At 36.0% G+C, this 6,414-nt stretch overlaps 1 pseudogene; it reads left to right on the top strand.

Annotated features, from left to right (window-relative positions):
* The first annotated feature begins 4,948 nt into the window (after positions 1–4,948).
* Positions 4,949–5,551, top strand: LOC150007346 (high mobility group protein B1 pseudogene; annotated as a pseudogene).
* The last annotated feature ends 863 nt before the right edge of the window (positions 5,552–6,414 follow it).

Below are 6,414 nucleotides of genomic sequence, written 5' to 3'. Positions count from 1 at the left end.
TTTTTTTTTTTTTTTGTAAATTGTATTTATTGGAGTGACATTGGTTCACAGAACCCTGCAGGTTTCAAGTGTGCGACTCAATAAAACATCATCTACACACTGCATCGTGCTCCCATCACCCCAAGCAAAGTCTTTTTCCACCCCCATTCCCACCCCGCTTCTCCATCTTTTTATAATGGAGTCTTCCCTGAGCACAAAGGCATAATGAATATGTCTTGCTTTTTTACGTTCCTATAAAAGGAAATTTATTTTGTGTTCTACTGTTTTTCTTTACATAAAAATGAAGTAAACTACTCTCTTATTATTAAAAATATAAACAAAATATTTTAAATGTATATTTTTTACAATTTCCAAAGTTTTTTATCTCCATTTCCTTTCTTCACAAGTTAAAAAAATAATACTGAATTATTATGCTACAGCCAAAATTTGCTTCAGTAGTCTTATCCTAAAAACAACAACAACAACAACAAAAAGCTCACTTTATCAAGCATTTTGTTTCTATTCTTCCACACTGTTCAGGTTTATATTTTTCTAATATTTAGCATTTAAAGAAAATGGATGTGGTTATTATTTTTCTGAAAATGAGTATGTCTGGGCTACAATAAGAGGTCTGAAGCCCATAGGGATATTCCAGGAAGCACATATTAGTGAGTCTGTACTGCCTGGATTCAGGGTGCTTCTACCCAGTTAGAGAAATAGTTGGTGCAGTTCATGTAGCTGGTGTTTCTGTAACTTTTTCTTGCGCAAACATTTTTGGGAACAACTCTTCTTGCTCTTTTATCTACATTTACCATTAAGGGCATTGCCTGGCCTAGGTGAACCTCTTGTGCCTTTCAACACCACCTTTCAGAGCATCAGGGTATTTCCTTATCTATCATGGCTATATGTTCAAAAAGGTCTCTGTAAAACTCAACAACTTCCCTTTACATAGCAGTTGCAATGTCCACTAAAAGAAAAATAAAATGCCCAGTGCAAAATAACAAGATAAAAAATCTGAAACCTTTTACTCTAACAGGCACTGAGTCTAGTTATCAGATTACAGTTGTTTTAAATCAAATAAAAGGTTAATATTATCTACTCAATAATCACTAAAGACCTGCAAAACTATCCTAAAATTCCACCAAAAATATGTGTTATGGATACATAGTCTAAGAAAAAAAAAGCTATCCATAAAAACCTCTCAGAACAAAGGTGTTCAATCTCATACTGAACATAGTAACAACAGAAATAAAAACAATGCAAATGACAAGTATCAACTTTCACTATTTACTAGATTAATGGGTGAGATGACTGTGAAAATTTTTCTGAAGTATTTTGAATTTCTAGAAAATTATGATTATAGTGTATATATTAGTGTGAAAAAGACTTATGCTGTCATTTTAAGTAAAAAAAAAAGCAAAATGAAAGCAAATGTGAGATCATATCTATGTAAAACAAAAATTCATAGCAAAAAACTAAAATTAAATACCCTCTATCTTATGAGTTGTCTTGAGGAATGAGGGATTGGGATAGTTTTCTTCCTCGTTTTAATTCCTGTGCTTTCAAGTTCATTCATTCAAAGAATATTAATTAAATGCCTATAGCAATGAAACTATGGTGGGAACTGGGGAGATAATAATAGCAAAACCGGCAGTCATTTCCTCATAGAACTTTCAGTGCAGTGGAAGCAATGGTTTTTAACAAATATAATTACATAGAAACTTTTAAAATTATAGTGATGAAAACATGTAAAATAAAGATATAACTTGCTTTCAATATTTACTTTTTGGAAGAAGTAACATAACATACTTCTCAAGGTTCTTAAGATACACAGAACTAATTTGTATATGAAGAGATTTATTATAAAGTGTTGGCTCACATGATTATGGAGGTGAGATTGCCCATAATCTGCCATCTTTTATATGGAGATCCAGGAAAGCCAACGAGGGAGTTGGACAGCTCATAGCATAAAGTTCAGTCTGATCTGAAGGCCTGGGAACCAGGAACACCAGGGCACGATAAGACTGATGTTTCAGCTCGATCAGGCAGAGAGTGAAATCCAACATTTCTCTGCCTTGTTGTCCTATTCGAGTCCTCAATGGATAGGGGGATACCCTCTCACGCTGGGGAGGGAAATCTCATTTACTCAGCCTACCAGTTCTACTATCAGTTTCTCTTTTTTTGAAGTAATTTAAAAAAATAATTTTTCTCTTTAAGAATAGATGGTATATAATCTTAAATTGGTTATGTTTATTTCACGTATACAACAAGGTGATCCAATATCTCCATACCCCACAGTGCGTTCACCCCAACAACTCCACTAAACATCTGTTATGGTGCAAACCCATCACATTATATACAATATTCCCCTTTTCCTTTTCATCCACCCCCCCCCCCTTCCTCTGGTCACCATCCTTTTGGTCTCTGTTTCTATGAGTCTGTTTTTGTTTTGTTTGCTTATTTTGTTTTTAGATCCCACATATAAATGACACCATATTGTATTTGTCTTTCTCTGCATGATATCTCTTACTTAACATAATACCTTACAGATCCATCCATGTTGTTGCAAGTGGCAAGATTTCATTCTTCTTTATTGCTGCATATTTCATTTCATATATAATGTTAAGCTTTTAGAAAAACACCTTCACAGACACACCCAGAAAACATGTTCAATCAGATATCTGAGCATCCTGTAATCCAGTCAACGTGACACATAAAATTAACTATTACACATATAATCTCTGAATGGATAAATTTTCATAATATTTTTCTTTCATAATAATAACCATTTTGAGCACATTGCTGAGTCCAAGAATTAAATCAACACCAGAAGTTTAAACGTACCCATGTGTTCTTTCCCTGTGTCCCAAAAAGATAAACATCATTCTTAATTTTAAATTTATCACACTTAATTTTTCTGCTTTTTATTATAATCACATATTTTAAAATGCCTAATGATTTTATAATTTCGTTTTGGTGCTTTTACTCTATAATGTGTTCTTTTTGCTATGCATAATATTCTAGGTTGCTTTATTTATTTAATATTATATTATGTCATACATTTCTGCTGTTCATAAGTGTTCTCTCTTTCCAAGCAGTCTCATAGTTGGTTAGGGTCATAGGATAAATTATGACCAATACTTGTTAATTAGAAGATTTGTGTGTATCTTGTGGGCTGCAATAATTAATGTTGGTGTATAGCTGCCTCCAATACTCTCTTTTTATGATGTTGTGATCTTGGAGGAGCCTTACTATTGAGATGGTTTGGTGTCAAACGGTAAAAGCAGCCTGGATCTCTCAGCAACTGATGATAGGCCAGGTGCTCTTGAGAATCATCTGGACCAGGATTTAGCAACTATGGCCCACGGATCAAATCCAACTCACTGCTTGTTTTTGGAGACAAAATTGTATTGAAACACTATGTCTGTTCATTAATATATTGTCTATGGTTGCTTTTGTTTTTTGACAGAGGTGAGTAGTTGTGACAGAGACTCTATGGCCCACAAAGCCTAAAATATTTACCATCTAACTCCTTACAAAAAATTTGCCCATTACTGTTCTAGATTGATGGCAGTATTAGAGTGAGCAATATTAAACCTTTGCTCTGCTTAGTCATCAATATTACCATATAAGATTTTTGCAGTAGCATAACATGTCATTCATTACCTGATACACAAATATTCATCCACATTGTGGCATGTAGCTGTAGCTCATTCATTTTTAATACTATTCAACACTCTCTTTTGTGATTACAGAACTCCTTATGAACCTCACCTTCACTGATGGACAGTTGGTTTACTTGAAGTTATTTTATTTAATTTTTTTTGTACCAAAAATATTGTTTCAATGTTTTCAGTTTTCTGTAATTGCAGAATAGCTCCTATTGAACTTTCACAACATTAAAAAAAAAAAAAAAACCTATTTGAGGGTAATCAAAAATTACCAAAAGCAGGGAGATAATGGTTGGGCTCACCACTTGGCAAAAGGAAATTTTATTATGTGTGTCTTTATGCCTTTTAGACTAAGACAGGTACCAGTATGTACTATCTTAGGTAGCTAAAGTGACATTTTTAAAAAAAGGAACTTTAATTATCCCAGGCTTGAAAACCCAGAGGATAGAATTTGGGACATAGATGGCAATTGGAAAATGAGAATAGAAATCATGGAAGAAAACAAAGAGGGAAGACTGTAATTCTTTGTATAATCTCTTCTCAAATCTCTGTGTGTCTACTGAACTGCACATGTGCTGTATAGAATCCAAACAACCCAGTTATGTTAAAAACATTGAAGTAAATTTTTATTTATTTATTTTTAGAGAGAGGGGAAAGGAGGGAGAGAGAAAGGGAGAGAAAGATCGATTGGTAGTCTCTTGCATGCCCCTGACTAGGGATCTGACCCACAGCCCAGGCATGTTCCCTGGCAGGGAATTAAACTGGAGACTTTTCAGTCTGTGGACTACACCCAACCCAGTGAACCACACCAGTCAGTGCAAGGTGAAATTTTAATAGCCATTCACCACAGGGAAGACTACTTGTAGTTTCAATTTGAGTTAAGATAATTCCCTGCGAAGTTTTTCTTTGGAGGAACATAATCAAATCCAGGGTATCTACAGTATACTATAATTCACAAAATTCAGAATAAAATCTACCAACCCTGCCACATAAAAAGAAATAGGAAAGTGTTATCTATACTCAATAGAAAAGACCACAAATGGAAACTGAACCTTACATGAGATGGTGGAATTAGCAGATAAAAATTATTAAAGCAGCTATTGTATATATGCTCATACAGATGCAGAAAAAATTGCTTCTAATGAATGAGAAAGAGGTTATCTCACAATATCAATAGAAACTTTACATAAAAAAAAGATGGAAAGCAGTACATTGAGCTCCATGGAGACAGCGCAGGGGCAAGTGTGAGCCGGACGACACTGGGCAACTCTGTGCTCACTGAGGAAAAGTAATCAAACATGGGCAAAGGAGATCCTAAGAAGCCCAGAGGCAAAGGGTCATCATATGCTTTCTTTGTGCAAACTTGCTGGGAGGAGTACAAGAAGCACCCAGATGCTTCAGTCAGCTTCTCAGTGTTTTCTAAGAAGTGCTCAGAGAGGAGGAAGACCATGCCTGCTAAAGAGAAAGGAAAATCTGAAGACATTGCAAAGGTGGACAAGGCACGTTATGAAAGAGAAATGAAAACTTATATTCCTCCTAAAGGGGAAACAAAAAAGAAGTTCAAGGATCCCAATGCACCCAAGAGGCCTCCTTCGGCCTTTTTCTTGTTTTGTTCTGAGTATCGCCCAAAAATCAAAGGAGAGCATCCTGGCCTATCCATTGGTGATGTTGCAAAGAGCTGGGAGACATGTGGAATAACTGTCACAGGTGACAAGCAGCCTTATGAAAAGAAGACTGCTAAGCTGAAGGAGAAATACGAAAAGGATATTGCTGCCTACCAAGATAAAGGAAAGCCTGATGCTGCAAAAAAGGGAGTTGTTGAGGCTGTAAAAAGCAAGAAAAAGAGGGAAGAGGAGGAAGATGAAGAAGATGAAGAAGAAGAAGAAGATTATGATGAATAAGTTGGTTCTAGCAGTTTTTTTTTTCTTGTCTATAAAGCATTTAACCCCCCTGTACATAACTCACTCCTTTTAAAGAAAAAAATTGAAATGTAAGGCTGTGTAAGATTTGTTTTTAAAGTGCACAGTGTCTTTTTTTGTATAGTTAACACACTACCAAATATGTCTTTAGATAGCTCTGTCCTGGTGGTATTTTCAATAGCCACTAACCTTGCCTGGTAAAGTAAGGGGGTTGTAAACTGGCATGGAAGTTTAAAGCAGGTTCTTGTTGGTGCACAGCATAAATTAGTTATATATGGGGATGGTAGTTTTTTCATCTTCAGTTGTCTGATGCAGCTTATACGAAATAATTGTTGTTCTCTTAACTGAACACCACCCTGTAATTGCAAAAAAAGTTGCAGCTGTTTTGTTGATGTTATGAATGCTTCTACGTAAATACAAATTTTTTTAATGTTTTTTATTGATTATATTGTTACAACAGTTCCAATTTTCTCCCCTTTGCTCCCCTCCACCCAGCATCTCCCTCCCCCAGCAATCCCCCCCCAAGTCCATACCCGCGGTTCACAAAAAATAACTATCCCCCCCTTTCAAATATTAGGACCCTTTGTAATCTTGTAAAGGACAATGGGCGAAGGTCTCAAGCTCCTCTAGCTGCTTCAAGCTGGACATGGTCGTCGTCCTACCTACCCTTGGGTCCAGAAAACCCTAATAAGAGTGGGGGTGTGGAGGGGAGGGTGGCCTTCCCACATGGGGAAGGATCGTGCAGACTCCAGGTCAGTTGGCTGTCTCCGGTCAATGGCGTGCTTGGTTTCTAAGGGCTGGCGTCCTTGTTGTAAATACAAATTTTTTAATTAAAAAAAAAGAAA

This window comes from Furipterus horrens, unplaced genomic scaffold, assembly GCF_987537825.1.
Source record: "Furipterus horrens unplaced genomic scaffold, mFurHor1.1.pri manual_scaffold_6, whole genome shotgun sequence".
Classification (NCBI taxonomy): Eukaryota; Metazoa; Chordata; class Mammalia; order Chiroptera; family Furipteridae; genus Furipterus; species Furipterus horrens.
The sequence above is the reverse complement of the archived record's forward strand: the minus strand, read 5'-3'. Positions and strand labels throughout refer to the sequence as shown.